This window comes from Manis pentadactyla, chromosome 4, assembly GCF_030020395.1.
Source record: "Manis pentadactyla isolate mManPen7 chromosome 4, mManPen7.hap1, whole genome shotgun sequence".
Lineage (NCBI taxonomy): Eukaryota > Metazoa > Chordata > Mammalia > Pholidota > Manidae > Manis > Manis pentadactyla.
The window spans coordinates 15,840,113-15,854,720 of record NC_080022.1 but is presented as its reverse complement, the minus strand read 5'-3'; the positions used below and the strand labels follow the sequence as shown (position 1 = coordinate 15,854,720).

At 43.5% G+C, this 14,608-nt stretch overlaps 1 pseudogene; it reads left to right on the top strand.

Annotated features, from left to right (window-relative positions):
• The first annotated feature begins 1,515 nt into the window (after window positions 1-1,515).
• LOC118926879 (complement component 1 Q subcomponent-binding protein, mitochondrial-like) overlaps window positions 1,516-14,608 on the top strand; it is a 29,509-nt pseudogene continuing 16,416 nt past the window's right edge.

Genomic DNA, 14,608 nt, shown 5'->3' with positions numbered 1-14,608 from the left:
GATCTTGAGTTCTAAGGTGCCTGACCCTGCACAAGAGGGGCTGGGATATATTGGCCAAGGACACACCTCTACCCTTAAGCAGCTCAGATCTAGCAGAGAAGCCAGACAAAAATGCAGTGCAGCATTATGAGAGCCAGGGTTGTGGGAACAGAGATGGGGGAAGGCAGCCTTGTCTGGAACAGAGAAGCCAAAGAATAATGAAATCACAACTACTAATAAAATGAATAAATGATCATTATTACTAACAGAAATTATCATTAATGATAAATTAATCATAGTTAATGTATCGAGTGCTTTCTATTTACCACAGATTGTTTTCATGTATTGGGTCCCTTAGTCTTCACAATAGTGCCACGAAGTGGCATACTAGGATCACCCCCATTTTACACATGAAAAAGTTGAGGCACAGAGAGGTCAAGTACTGTTTGGAAATATTATACAACTAGCAAGTGGGGAAGTAGTTTGGCTTCCCAAAGGAGGAATTGTCTGAGCTGAAATCTGAAGTCTGAACAGGACCTAGCCTGGCAGGAGAGGGTCAGCAGTGTTCAGGAAAAAGCAGCAGCTCACACAGTGCCAGGAAGGCTTGGCCAAGCCCACCTTGCAACTTTTAGCCAGTAACCAGAGACAGTTTCCCCCTTCTGGTCACAGAAGGCTCAAGTCTCACACAGGCCAAGCATTTCTAAGACTCAATCCACAGTCTAAAGGGGCAGAGTCAGAATTTGAACTCAGGGTCTTTCTGACTTGCAAATCCATGACAACAATGTTGAGCAAGGTTTCTCAATATCAAGTGTGGGTAAAATTGTAATATTTCCAGAATATCTCACCTGGCTTTAGTATATCTGCATATCAATAGGCATTCAGAGGTGGAAAGAAGTATGGCCTTAGTGCATTTGCATCATTCCTCAGAGATGGAGAGAAATTCATTTCCATATCAATGGGTCAATTACCTAGGCAAGGAGGGCTTATCTATACCCAAGAGGTGAGGGGAGAGCCGGTTTTTGCTTCTGCTGGAGCAGGAAAGAGAGAAGGCCCAGGACTGCAGTTTGTAAGCAATAAATGGATTTTAAACTTTGTTTCTCCCTTTGACTGATTTCAGTTTTAGAGGTATTTTGCTCTGGGATTTCCTCTTCCTGGACTTACATCTGGTGGTAGTCGACAGGATTCCTCTGAATCTGAAATCTGTCATAATGGGTGCGACCTTTGGGAGGGCTGCCCCTAGAAATGATGGGGAGAAGTGGCACTCATGCCGAGGGACATGTGTCTACACTCGTGCGGTCATGCAGGCACCACCAGCGCTGCTGGCCGCGCCGACCCTGGCCTGTAGCCCAAGCCTAAGGCTGTGTTGCTGCTGCTCCTGCTGCCGGCTGGAGCCTGGTCACAACTGTGGAAAGGAGCAGAGGTCTGGGTCACCTTGACAGAGAAGCAACTGACTGCTGTGTACCATGCCTTGCTGGCTATGAAGCCCATCACCAGAACAGCTCCGACCAAGGTAATAACCACGTATCTCATCGCGGGATGGGTGAGAGACTGGACCCAAAGGTCATACAGTGGTGTGGCACAGACATCTACTATATCATGTGACTGGCCATTTGGGCATCCCCAGGGAATGATGAAGCAGACACATTGGCCCAGGTGTGCTGGCTAGAAGGAAAGCCTGCCTCTGATGTGGCCCAATGGCTACATCAGTGTTTGTTGCATGAGGAGCAAAAGACAATGTGGGCTGTAGCCCATCAGTGGGGCTTGCCTTTGACCTTTGAAGAAGTCAGCTGAGCTTGGAAGGAGTGCCCTGCACGTTGTGCAGATCAGCAAACCACCAAGAGGGGCCTAGAGCATCTCTTTGCAGCCTATGGCCTGTCGCCAGTGATTGAGAGTGATCAAGGCACCCACTTTATTGGCCAGGAGTTGCAGGGATGGGTGCAGCAGTTAGGAATAAAATGAATGTGGCCCTGGCCATTTCGACACATGGACCGGCGATGGCTGGCTCTTCTGGCACCTTGGGGAAAAGGCCTGGAAGCTGGCCTGTGTATTCCTGGAATAACAGCTAAGTGGTCCCCCAAAATCATGGTTATTTGCTTCTACAGTCCTTGTGTCCTGGATGCGCGCCTTGGCTGCAGATGCTGCGTGGTAGCTGGAATGGACCAGTTTTGGACTTAATCTGCATGGGACTTTGAACCTAGCTGAACCTCTGGCTTGAGAATTATCATGATTGTGTTGCTGTTGTCAAGAAAAAAATGCTTAGAGAGCTTGACTTTGTCTAATGTCTGGTAAAAGTTTTGTGAGCAATCTAGCATGGTTGTTAGGAATGAGTAAACAAGTGTAGAAACATTTTGTGCTTAGTGAGAGATTGTGCTGTAAAGTACATTTACTTACTCTGCATAGGCTGAATCTTCTGGTTTGAGGATTATCAAGGTTTTATTGCTGTTGCTATTGTATGTTATTAGATAAGTCGGAAGATGGGGAACGAATAAAATGTAAGGCAAGATTTTGGAGGGGTGGCTGTGAGCAAAATTGTAACATTTCCAGAATATCTCGCCTGGCTTTAGTATATCTGCATATCAATAGGCATTCAGAGGTGGAAAGAAGTAAGGCTTTAGTGCATTTGCATCATTCCTTAGGGGTGGAGAGAAGTTAATCTCCATATTAATGGATAATTACCTGGGCAAAGAGGGCTTATCTGTACTCGAGAGGTGGGTGAGGGGGAGAGCCCATTTTTGCTTCTGGAGCAGGAAAGAGAGAAGGCCCCAGACTGCAGTTTGTAAGCAATAAACAGATTTTAAACTTAATTTCTCCCTTTGACTGATTTCGATTTTAGAGGTATTTTGCTCTGGGATTTCCTCTCCCTGGACTTACATAAGTCATGTGAGGAGACAGTTCTTTCCCTTCTATTACCATTTATTGGCAAAGGTTGTTAAAACTTCAAACTCAAGGATGAAATAATGAGACCATAGACATTTTTACTGAATTAGAAAAAGAAGGCATCATTAGGTAGGCCTTAGCCCCTACAAGTCATTAGTGTGACCAGAAGGAAACTCAAGTTTGACAACTGAAACAAAAGTAAAATGTAATGTGCAAAATAAAACAAAATGTACAGAAAGTACAGTGAGCCCTTATCTAACACATTAGAAATCCCAGAAAAGATCTCTTTGTATCCAAGAAAATACACATCTATCATAGATCCTAGTAATCTGTTTTTGTTTTGGTTTTGTAATACCAATACCTTCATATCACTAGATCACTAAGTCCAATATGCATTTACTTGGCAAAGACAACAACAGATGTTTCAGAAACTATTCCAGGGATGTATATAAACTGCCTAATACTAGCAGGAATTTGAGAATGTTAAACTCCCTTACACATTATTACACACTTAATATCATAATTAGAGGAACATAGAAAATGTACAATAACTTGAACAGAGAAAATCATAAAATGTTTAGAATTAAAAGGATGGACAGTTGCCCACCATAAAATCATAAAAGACAGTAACATAATTACAATTTTAGGTGAAATCTGGTCATTAGAGGGAGCACAATACAACTATCAATTAATGAACGGATAAAAGACGAAGCCTAGGATATTTTAAAAGCCCCTAAAGTTGATAGGATTCTTTGGCTAAGGGAGGAAACAGATCACATGTTAAATATTCTTTTACGATGTATCAGATCACTAGGGAAAAAAAGCCCAAGACTGCACTATAATTTGTGATCACAATATAGGTGGGTCATGGGGAAGGCAGTACAGCACAGAGAAGTAGTGACTCTATAGCATCTTACTACGCTGACAGCAACTGCAGTGGGGGGATGAGGATTTGATAATATGGGTGAATGCTGAAACCATAATGTTGTTCATGTGAAACCTTCATAAGATTGTACATCAATGATACTTTAATTCAAAAAAAAAAGGCCCAAGACTTTCAAGGAGGATCAGATAACAGATATCCTTATATGAAAGAGGGCAGTATGACATCATTACCCTAAACACCTGTACTACTCACAAAAACAGAGTTCAGTGACTCATGGACATTCTGACTGGTCACTCTGAGTTAGACTTTGAGAATCAAGCATAGTACTATTTCAGCCTATTGGACAAAGAAATATTGTGAAACGCAAAACTAGTCCAGTAGAAAAAAAGGCACTGGTTACATTCCTCACATTACAGGACAGAAACTGCTGGTAGCCCCAAAATAAGAACCAAGTTACTCATTTCAGTATGAGCTAGACTCAGTCCTGGCCAAACAATGGGGGGAGCACAGAGTCCCACTCACCTAAATGGAAATGGTGCGTAAGGGAAAGGACAAAGCAGCGTCCTCTGTTGAGAAGTCAATGTCCCAGCCTTTGCTAGATTTGCCCCATGAGCAGAGAGGGCAGGAAGACCTCAGCCACCCGCCTGGAGACAGCGGCCGCCTTCTGGTCTGAGCTGGATGTGATTGCTCAAGGATGGGAATATCTCATTCATACTTAGGGGGTCAAGTGGAAAACAGTAGCCCTAAATTTAACTACAAGAGAAACTCTGGCAGGTAATGGGACAGATGCCTCAGTCCAGTATGGTCAGTTAAAATCAACACAATTGCCAATAAGTCATAACCTAAAGAAAGGACATCCTGAAGTTAACTTGAATTCTGATCCATGGGCAGTAGCCAATGGCCTGAGAATCTGGTGCCCAAAGTGGAAAACAAATAGCTGTCCAATGACCAGACAACCAGTTTGGAGAAAACCAAAATGGGAGAATACACATCAGGTTTGACAGTCCTACATATCAGGAGACCATGTCTCAGCACCCACGAAGGAGAACTCAAGAAGCGAAATATAATTAGGAAGTAGATAAATTAACTGGGGGTATAACATCAAAAACTGCTAATCAACAAAATACTAGTTAGATGGGTTACCCAAACAAATGGACATTTGGGCACAAATTTATCAATTAAATGATCAAGGGAGCGATGTAGTTCTAAAACTGCACTTACTAAAACATCATCAAATCCAGCAACCTTTTCCATGTCACTTGACAATAGAAAAAGGGGGAAACAATCGGAAGAGCTAACAGGATAGCTGGTACATAGACTGTTGAAGCCATGACTGAGTCAAAAGGAAAACAGAAATGCCTGTGGTGGATACTTCTACAGGACTGAGATTTGCACAGATCCTAAATACACACTACCAGACATACAGACACTTATTAATGCATATTCAAACATTAAACCAAGGAACAGAATTTACAGTAAGGAAGTAGGTCTGGGTCAATAAGAAGGAAATCTTATGCCTTATATTCCTACAGCAGCAAGAATGGTAAACAGTTTAATGAGCTACTAAGGAAACCAGTAAATCCAGACTAGGGATAAAATAAATGGAAAATGGAACAGTGTTCTGACATATAAACTATCAAAATTACTAATAAACAACTATCCTGACACCCTAGAGCTATTCGAACAACCAAAATATAGTCCTATAATCAAGTTTAAAGATACTAAAATTATGTGAAGGGAGTACAAATATAAGCACACCTGCACTTTGCTTTATTGCGCTTCCCAGATATTGCTTTTTTTTTTTTACAAATTGAAGGTTTGTGGCAACCCCGTGTCTACCAAGTCTATTGGTCCCATTTTTCTACCATCATTTGTTCATTTCATGTCTCTGTGTCAATTTGGTAATTCTCACAATTATTTCATACTTTTTCATTATTATTATATTTGTTCATGGTGATCTGTGATCAGTGATCTCTGATGTTCTATTGTAATGGGCAGTGCGGTGCCACCAACTGCACCCAAAAAGATGGTGAACTTAGCTGACACATGTGTGAGTTCTGACTGCTCTACTGACCACCATCTCCCTACTTCCTCCCTCCCCTTGGGCCTCCCTATTCCCTGAGACACCACAATACTGAGATTCAGCCAGTTAATAACTGTACAGTGGCCCGTAAGTGTTTAAGTGAAAAAAAGAGCCACACGTCTCTCACTTTAAGTCAAAAGCTAGAAATGACTAAGCTTAGTGAGGAAGGCATGTCAAAAGCCAAGATAAGCAAAAGCTAAGCCTTTTTCACCAGTTAGTTTAGCTGTGAAGCAAAGGACAGAAGTGCTACTCCAGTGAACATGTGAATGATGAAAAGAGAAATAGTCTTACTGCTGATACGGAGAAAGTTGTAGTTGTCTAGACAGAAGATCAGACCAGACACAACATTCCCTTAAACCAAAGCCTAATCCAGAGCAAGGCCCCTAACTCTTTTCAATTCTCTGAAGGTTGAGAGAGGTGAGGGAGCTGCAGAGAAAAGTTGGAAGCTAGCAGAGGTTGGTTCATGAGGTTTAAGGAAAGAAGCCCACGTCCGTAACAGGAAAGTGCAGGTGAAGCAGCAGGTGCTGATGTAGAAGCTGCAGCAGGTTATCCAGAAGATCCAGCTGAGATCATTAACGCAGGTGGCTGCCCTAAACAACAAGATTTTGAGATGAAACAACCTTCTATTGGAAGAAGATGCCATCTAGGACTTTCATAGCTAGAGAGAAGCCAATGCCTGGCTTTAAAGCTTCAAGGCACAGGCTGATTCACTCTCTTGTTGGGGGCTAATGCAGCTGGTGACTTCAAACTGAAGCTAATGCTCATTTATCATTCTGAAAATCCCAGGGCTCTTAAGAACTAGGCTAAATGTACTCTGCCTGTGCTCTATAAATGGAACAGCAAAGCCCAGATGACAGCACGTCTGTTTACAACACGGTTTACTGAATATTTTAAGCCCAATGTTGAGACCTGCTACTCAGAAAAAAGCTCCTTTCAAAATATCATTGCTCAATGACAGGGCACCTGGTCACCCAAGAGCTCTGATGGAGATGGACACTGAGATTAATGCTGTTTTCATGCCTGGTAACACCACACCCATTCTGCAGCCCATGCACCAGAGAGTCATTTCAACTTTCAAGTCTTGCTATTTAAAAAATATATTTTGTAAGGCTATAGCTGCCACAGTGATTCCTCTGATGGATCTGGGCACAGTAAACTGAAAACCTTCTGCAAAGGAGTCACCATTCTAGTTGCCATCAAGAACATTCATGATTCATGGGAAGGGGTCAAAATATCAATATTAACAGGAGTTTGGAAGAAGTTGATTCCAACCCTCATGGATGGCTTTGAGGGGTTCAAGACTCCAGTGGAGGAAGTCACTGCAGATGTGGGGGAAACAGCAAGAGAACCAGAATTACAAGCGGAGCCTGAGGCTGTGACTGAACTGCCGCATCTCATGATGAAACTTGAACGGATGAGTTGTTGCTTCTTATGGATGAGCAAAGAATGTGGTTTCGTGAGATGGAATCTATCCGTGGTAGATGCTGTGAAGACTGCTGAAATGACAACAAAGGATTTAGAGTATTACATAATTTAGTTGATAAGGCAGTGGCAGGGTTTTAGAGGATTGACTCCAATTTGTAAAGAAATTCTACTGGGGGAAACTCTTTTGTCCCCTCCTGGAGTGAGCCAGGAGCTCTGTCCTCTCACCTTATCTCTAAATAAAAGCCTCTGCCTTTCCCCCCCCAAAAAAAAATAGAAAAAAGAAAAAAAGAAATTCTACTGGGGGTGAAATGCTATCAAACAGCATTGCATGCTACAGAGAAATCTGCATGGAAGGGTCAGTCAATGCAGCAGGCTTCCGTGTCTTATTTTAAGAAATTGCCTCAGCCACCCAACCTGCAGCACCCCCCACCCTGACAGTCAGCAGCCATCAACACTGAGGCAGGAACCCCCACCAGCAAAAAGATAAGACTTGTTGAAAGCTCAGTTGATGGTTAGCAATTTTTAGCAATAAAGTATTTTTAAATTAATTTTTAGACATAATGCTATGGTACACTTAATAGACTACAGTATAGTGTAAACATAACTTATGTACACTGGGAAACCAAAAAATTCATTTGAGTTGCTTTATTGCAATATTCACTTTTTTCGTGGTAGTCTGGACCAAACTCACAATATCCCAAGGTGTGCATGAACAAGATTCTTGTGTTGTCTCTCAGAATAAAAAGGTGTTGACAAACCTCCAAGGCTACATTATAACCATTGTAGTTATCTGACACTATGAATCCAGTTTTCCTGAAATTGACTTAAGGGGTTAACTTCAAAACCAGATTGCCAAGGTGACGAACAACCAATTTGGCTCAAGCCACGATGGGATACAGACTGAAGGACAATTAACGGTAACTAAAATAGATCCTATAGACTAACTACAACTGTCATGAGAAAGAAAGTAATGGTCCAGTTTCAGAAGGAAGGAGGAAAATCACATGACCCCTCGGGTAACCTGCATGAGGTTGACATGCTCTCAAGAGCTCTCATAAGGAGAAACTTATCCCTATCCGTCAAATACTGATTTGAGAGCTGAGCAGCAGAGGGGTGAGGGCACGACTTCCGGAGCGGGTGCCGGGGGGGGGGGCAGGGTCCTCCGCATCCGCACGTGCCCGCCGCCGCCGCCACGGCCCCAGCCACCGTGCAGAAGCTGCCTCTGCTGCGCTGCGAGTCCCCCGCGCTGGGTTCCGCCGTTGCCCCTCCCTGCAGCTCCCGCAGCAGGTGCAGTCCTCGTCCCATAGCCCAGTGCCTGGACCTCTGGAGTGTGCGTGGGGTTGGCACATCCCCCAGGACAAAGCTTCTGTTGAATTCGTGAGAGGTAAAATTAAGGAGGAAATAAAGATATAGAAGCCTAAGTCCCTCTCCAAGATATATGGAGATTGGGGGCTGGAAGTGAATGGAACAGAAACCAGATTAGTGCAGAAAGTTGCTGGAAGAAAGATCAGTGCCACTATCAGACACTAAGAACAGCATTGCACCAACATTTGATGAGGAAGAGGAGCCCTCGAGAGGGGAGGAGGTTGAAAAAGAGGACCCTGAATTGACATCCACTCCACATTTCACGTTTGAAGTTTTAAGTATGGTGGCAAGAAGGCCCTTGTACTGGACTGTCACTCTCCAGAAGACAAGGTTGGACAAGAAAAGGAGGATGAGAATGACATTTTATCCAACAGAGAAGTGAGCTTTCAGACCACTGGTTAGTCTGAATGGAAGGACATGGATTACACACTCAACAGATTCCCCAGACTGGGTCTTACATGACAACCTAATGGATTTCCTTGTGGACTGAGGGGTGGACTGTAGAGTGCATGTGTTTATTATGAATTATGTCCCAGTTCTGGCCACAGCATTTTACTGATTCCAGTGGAATGAGGGATACGTGCATCCCAGTGAGAACCAGCTCACATCTTAACAATGTCAAAATATTGGAGTTGCCTCAATCAACTATACTTCAAAAAATAAAGTGTGTGTGTGTGTGTGTGTATCAACAACAACAAAATAATGGGATTGTCTCATTTTCATTTCTGTAATATCTACAGTCCAATGGATGACGTGGCAAGAGCCAGGATGTGCAGATATATCAAGGATGAACATATTAGACTTGCTAAATTGCCTGTATCCAATCAGAAGAAGAGTGTGAACAGTAACACCTGAAGAATGATTACTCACAGTGTACTGGGCTGAATAGCATCCGCCCAAAATTGATGTCTATCCAGAGAATCTCAGAATGTGACTTCATGTCGAAATAAGATCTTTCCAGATATAATTATTAAGATTAGGTCATACTGGCTTAGGGTGGGCTCTAAACCCAATGACTGGTAATCCTTATAAGCAGGGGAGAAGACACACAGAGACATAGACAGAGGAAAGGAAGACCCTGGGAAGACACAGGCAGAGAATGGAGTTATGCTGCCTCTAGCCAAGGAATGTCAGGAGCCACCAGGAGCTGGAGGAGTCCAAGTAGAATCCTTCCTTAGAACCTCACGGAGAGCATGGCCCTGCAGAAATCTGAATTTTGGACTTCTAGACTCCAGAACTGTGAAAGAATAAACTTCTGTTGTTTTAAACCATCCAGTTAGTAGTAATTTATTATGGCATTCCTAGAAAACGAACACACAGAAAAGGAGGTCTCCATAGTAAGAATCCTGATCCTGGTGCCGCACTCCCACAGCAAGAGTGCTTCCTGTCCTTCCCTCTCCTAATGCTTGAAGGTCAGTCTGTAGCCAGAGGATCACGCTGAGCCAATTCATAGTGACAGTCCAAGGAGTGGCTGAGGAGAAAAAGAAGGAATATTCATACCGGGAAGCTGACTAATGGACCATCACTCTCATCACTTAGAGGTTAAGACACTGTGGAATTTTACCCCACCTAAAAGGAATATGGGCATTATGTGGCTGGAGTATTAATAGGGAGGTTTATTTTAAGTGGATAAGATACTATTATATTGGGGAATCCTTTATTATATTGAATAATTCTATAATAAATATCAGTACTTTTCAAGAGGTTACCTGTGAACAGTTCCCAAATTATTACATTAAAGTCAGTGGAGAGAATATCATATGGTTCACTGTAAGTCTTGGTATCTCTCCCAACCATTCTTGTCAATGAATAACTCCTGTGTGCTCCAGTTCACACTGTAGATGTCAAAGGGAGACTCAAGTCTAGAATATGATCGTACTCATACTATGATCCACAGTGGCAGCAGGGCAAGGTGTCGACATAGTGTCCACAGTGTCCACAAGAATATTTCGTGGATGAGGTAGCCCTGACTTCACCTTCTTCTTCCTCAGCTGGTGAGGCACTCCCACCCTTCACTTCCACTTTTGGCTTGGGATTTTCCCTTCTTTCCCATGGGTCTTGGAAGACGAAGATGGGATGATGACATGAAAACACTGCTTGTGCTTTATACATACTTTGTGAGTCTGCCTGGTTTTCAGTCCTCCCTCATCTAGGAAAAATAGTCTACTTGTAACCACACCACTGAAACCAGGTCGTTAATCCTAATGCACATTCATTCATTTAGCAAACGTGCTAGGCACTGCTCTGGGTGATAGGAACATAGAAATGAACAAGGCAGCAAGGTTCCTACTCTTGAGAAGCTGACAGTTAAGAGAAGGAAGACATATAATGAGCAAGTAAACAAGACCAAAATGAACACAATCATTTCAAATGTAGTGTTAGGGGAGAAATAAAGAGGGATGTGATCGTGGGGGTGTGAGAGGGGTGTCTGTTTCTGACAGGCAAGTCAGGAAGGACTTCTCTGTGGAGAAGACATTTGAGCTGAGATCTGAAGAAGCAGATGTCTTTAAGAGCTGGGGAATAGCACTTGCAAAGGACCTGAGGCAGGGAAGTACTTGGATACTATGACTAAAACACAGTGAAAGGAAGGACAATAATAACAGGAGTTACTGGAGTTAGAAGTTGCCAGATCGTGAAGGGCCCTAGTATTAATGTCCATTACTGCTGTATTGTCACATTTAGTGATAAAACGATTTATAATTCTGGAGTCAGAAGTCTGAAGAGTATTTCACTGAGCTAAAGTCAAGGTGTTGGCAAGGCTCTATTCCTTTCGGAGGCTCCGTTTCCTTGTCTTCTCCAACTTCTGCATTCCTTGGCTTGTGGCTCCTTCTTCCACCTTCAAAGTCAGCAGTGTAGCAGCATCTTCTCTGATTCTGACCCTCTTTCTCCCTCTTTTTAAGACCCGTGTGATGACACTGGGTCCGTGAGTAATCCAGAATCTCCCCATTTTAAGGTCTTTAATCTCATCTGCAGAGTTCCTTTTGGCACCTAAGGTAACACATTGACAGGTTTTGGGAATTAGGAAACACACGTCTTATTCCATTTGGGCTGATATAACAAAAACACCACAGACTGGGTGGCTGGTAAACCAAGGAGATCTATTTCTCATTGTTCTGGAGGCTGGGAAGTCGAAGATCAAGGGGCTGGTAGATTTGGTGTCTGATGAAAGCTGGCTTCCTAGTTCATACATTGCTGATTTCTCACTGTGTCCTCACATGGTGGAATGAGCAAGAGAGCTCTCTGGGGTCTTCCTCATAAAAGCACTAATTCCATAAAGGCGTTGCCCTCGTAACCTAATCATTTCCCAAAGGCCCCATTTCCATATACTGTCACACTGGGCCTTAGGATTTAACATGTGCATTTGGGGGCAGGAGGGACAAAAACATTCAGTCTATGGCAACATCTCTGTGGTGCCATTTTTCTGCCTACTATAGTCCTAAAGGTCATGAAAAGGATGCATTATTTTATTAGATTTTGTTTAAAGGTTTTATCTAAAATGCAAAGGGACACCAGAATGGGGACATGATCTACGTTCATACTTTTCTTTTTTTATTGACTGATATAGAAGAGGGCCCAGGACAAAGGTTAGAAAACTCCAGCTGTGATATTGTGATTTATAGTAAGAAATAGGTATTTCACCTTCCTTCATTCCTGCCACGGAGCCCTAAAACTCTTGGAATTTCTTAAGTGATTAATGTGGTAAGTTGTCTTATTATTCATAAACACCCCTTTCAAGCACACCTGAGTTTATGTTAATGAGATGACTTTTACAAAGCCCTAGGTAACCTAAGGATGTGGGCTGGTTGCCAGGGGAACCGACCATGATTAGAGGGATAGAAATTTCAGCCCTACTTCTGCTCCCCCACCTCTGGGAGGGGGAGGTTGAGGGGCAGAGGCCGAACTAATCCCCAGTGGCCAATGATTTAGTCAATCATGCTTATGTAATGAAGTTTCCATTGAAACCCAAAAGGATGGGGTTCAGAGAGCTTCTCAACTGGTAAACAGAGGTGCTGGGAGGGTGGCGCTCCCAGAGAGGCATGGAAGCTCTGGGCTCCTTCTCACTTGCTTTGCCCTATGCATCTCTTCCATTTGGCTGTTCCTGGGTGACATCCTTTTATAATTAACTAGTAATTGGTAGGTAAAATAAGCCCTGTGAGTGGCTCTAAAAAATTAATCAAACTTGAGCAGGGGGTCATTGGAACGTTCAATCTATAGTTGGAGGTCATAAAGTAGTTTGTCAGTAGCATGGTGAGAACCTGGAATTGCAATTTGTGTCTGAAGGGGAGTCTGTGTGTGTACAGTCTTGTAGGACTGAACCTTTAACCTATGTGATCTGATGCTATCTCTAGGTAGTGTTAGAATTGAGTTAAACTGTAGGACACCTACCTGGTGTCACAGAATTGCTTCATGTATGGAAAACCCACACTCTTGGCATCAGAAGTGAAGGAGTGTTGGAGTACTGAGAGTCGAGGGGATCCATAGGAATGAGTTTTTCCTTTACACTAGCAATTAGAAAACCCAAAGAGGAGGAGGAGGTGCAAAGAAGACTGAGGAGCAGCAACTGAAAACCAGGAGACAATACTGTAGCCCGAGAGAAGGGCATCCAGAGATGGTGGGGACAGTCATCTGAGCCGGTGACTGCAGCGGAGGACAGAGAGACCACTGGCTTTGCTAACATGGAAGTTAAGGTAAGCTTGATAAAAGCAACTATTAGAGGGGTGAGAAGGTCATAGGCCAGATGGGAGTTGGCTGAATGAGGAAGCAAGAGTATAGACCTGTGCTGTCTACTTGCCACATGGGGCTACTGGGCAACTGAACAACTGAATGTGGGTAGTTTGAACTGAGATGAGCTGTAAGTGTAACAGTGCACGCCAGATTTCCAAAATCTCTTTTTAGTGTGATAAAAAGAACGTAGAATATGAAAGGGTATCTCGCCGCGACCCTCCTTACCCCAGAACGATTCAGGAGACACAGGCCCATGCAAGAGATTTTATTATCTGAAAGAGAAAATGGCTGCCCCCAGAGAGAGGGAGCAGCAGCTCGTGGGTGAGGAAGCGAGTTTTTAAGGAGTAGGGGTAGGGTGTGTTCTGCGTTGGTGATTGGATCTTAAGGGGTGGGGGTCTTACCGCACCAGAATTTGCCTTCATTCCCATCTTTTTCTTTTCTTAATTGGGCCTCTGGGGAACTGGGTGTAGAATCTCATTCTCTAGCTACTTCCTGCTGGAAGGAGATGCAGATTCTGGGGTTGGCGAGGCCATTGCTGTAGAGTTGGGGAAGGGCGGGCATCCTGAGATGATTCGTGGTGTCATCTAGCTGGTTTCGTTATTCTTCGTGAGAAGGCCTTGATAGCCCTGGAGGAGTAACTGGTTGACAGTATGGTTAGAAATTTTCAGAATTTGATTTTGAATGAATTTTTGGAATAGGTTGATGAAGCAGGGAAGAAAAAGGAGAAGAATAAAGGTAATAGGAGCTAGGAGGGGCAGGAGCCAATTGAAGGGGTAAGGGAACGGATTGTTAGGGGAGTTTTCTGGAGTTTGGAGGCTTGTTCGCGGAGGTGTTTTGTGCCATCCTAGACAAGACCAGATTTGTTGGTGTAGAAGCAGCATTGTTCTTGGAGTGGGGCACACATGCCGCCTTATGCAGCTGTAAGGAGGTCCTGTTTGGGTTGTAGAGTAGATTACTGGAGGATCTGTAGTCTGTGGAGTTGAAGGTGTAAGTGGTCCCACTGGGATGGAGGAGAATCATGAAGAATGCATTTTTGAGGTCAAGGACGGAGAAGTAAGGAGAAGAGGTGGGGATAGTGGACAATAAAGTATAGGGGTTAGGGACTACTGGATGGATTGGAATAACAGCTGCAGTGATAATTCTTAAATCTTGAACTAGCCTATAAGAGCCATTAGGTTTTTTGATAGCCAGTATCAGGGTGTTGTAAGGGGAACTGGCTGGTCGTAGTAGCTGTTTGTATAAAAGTTCCTGGATAATTGGCTGCAGGC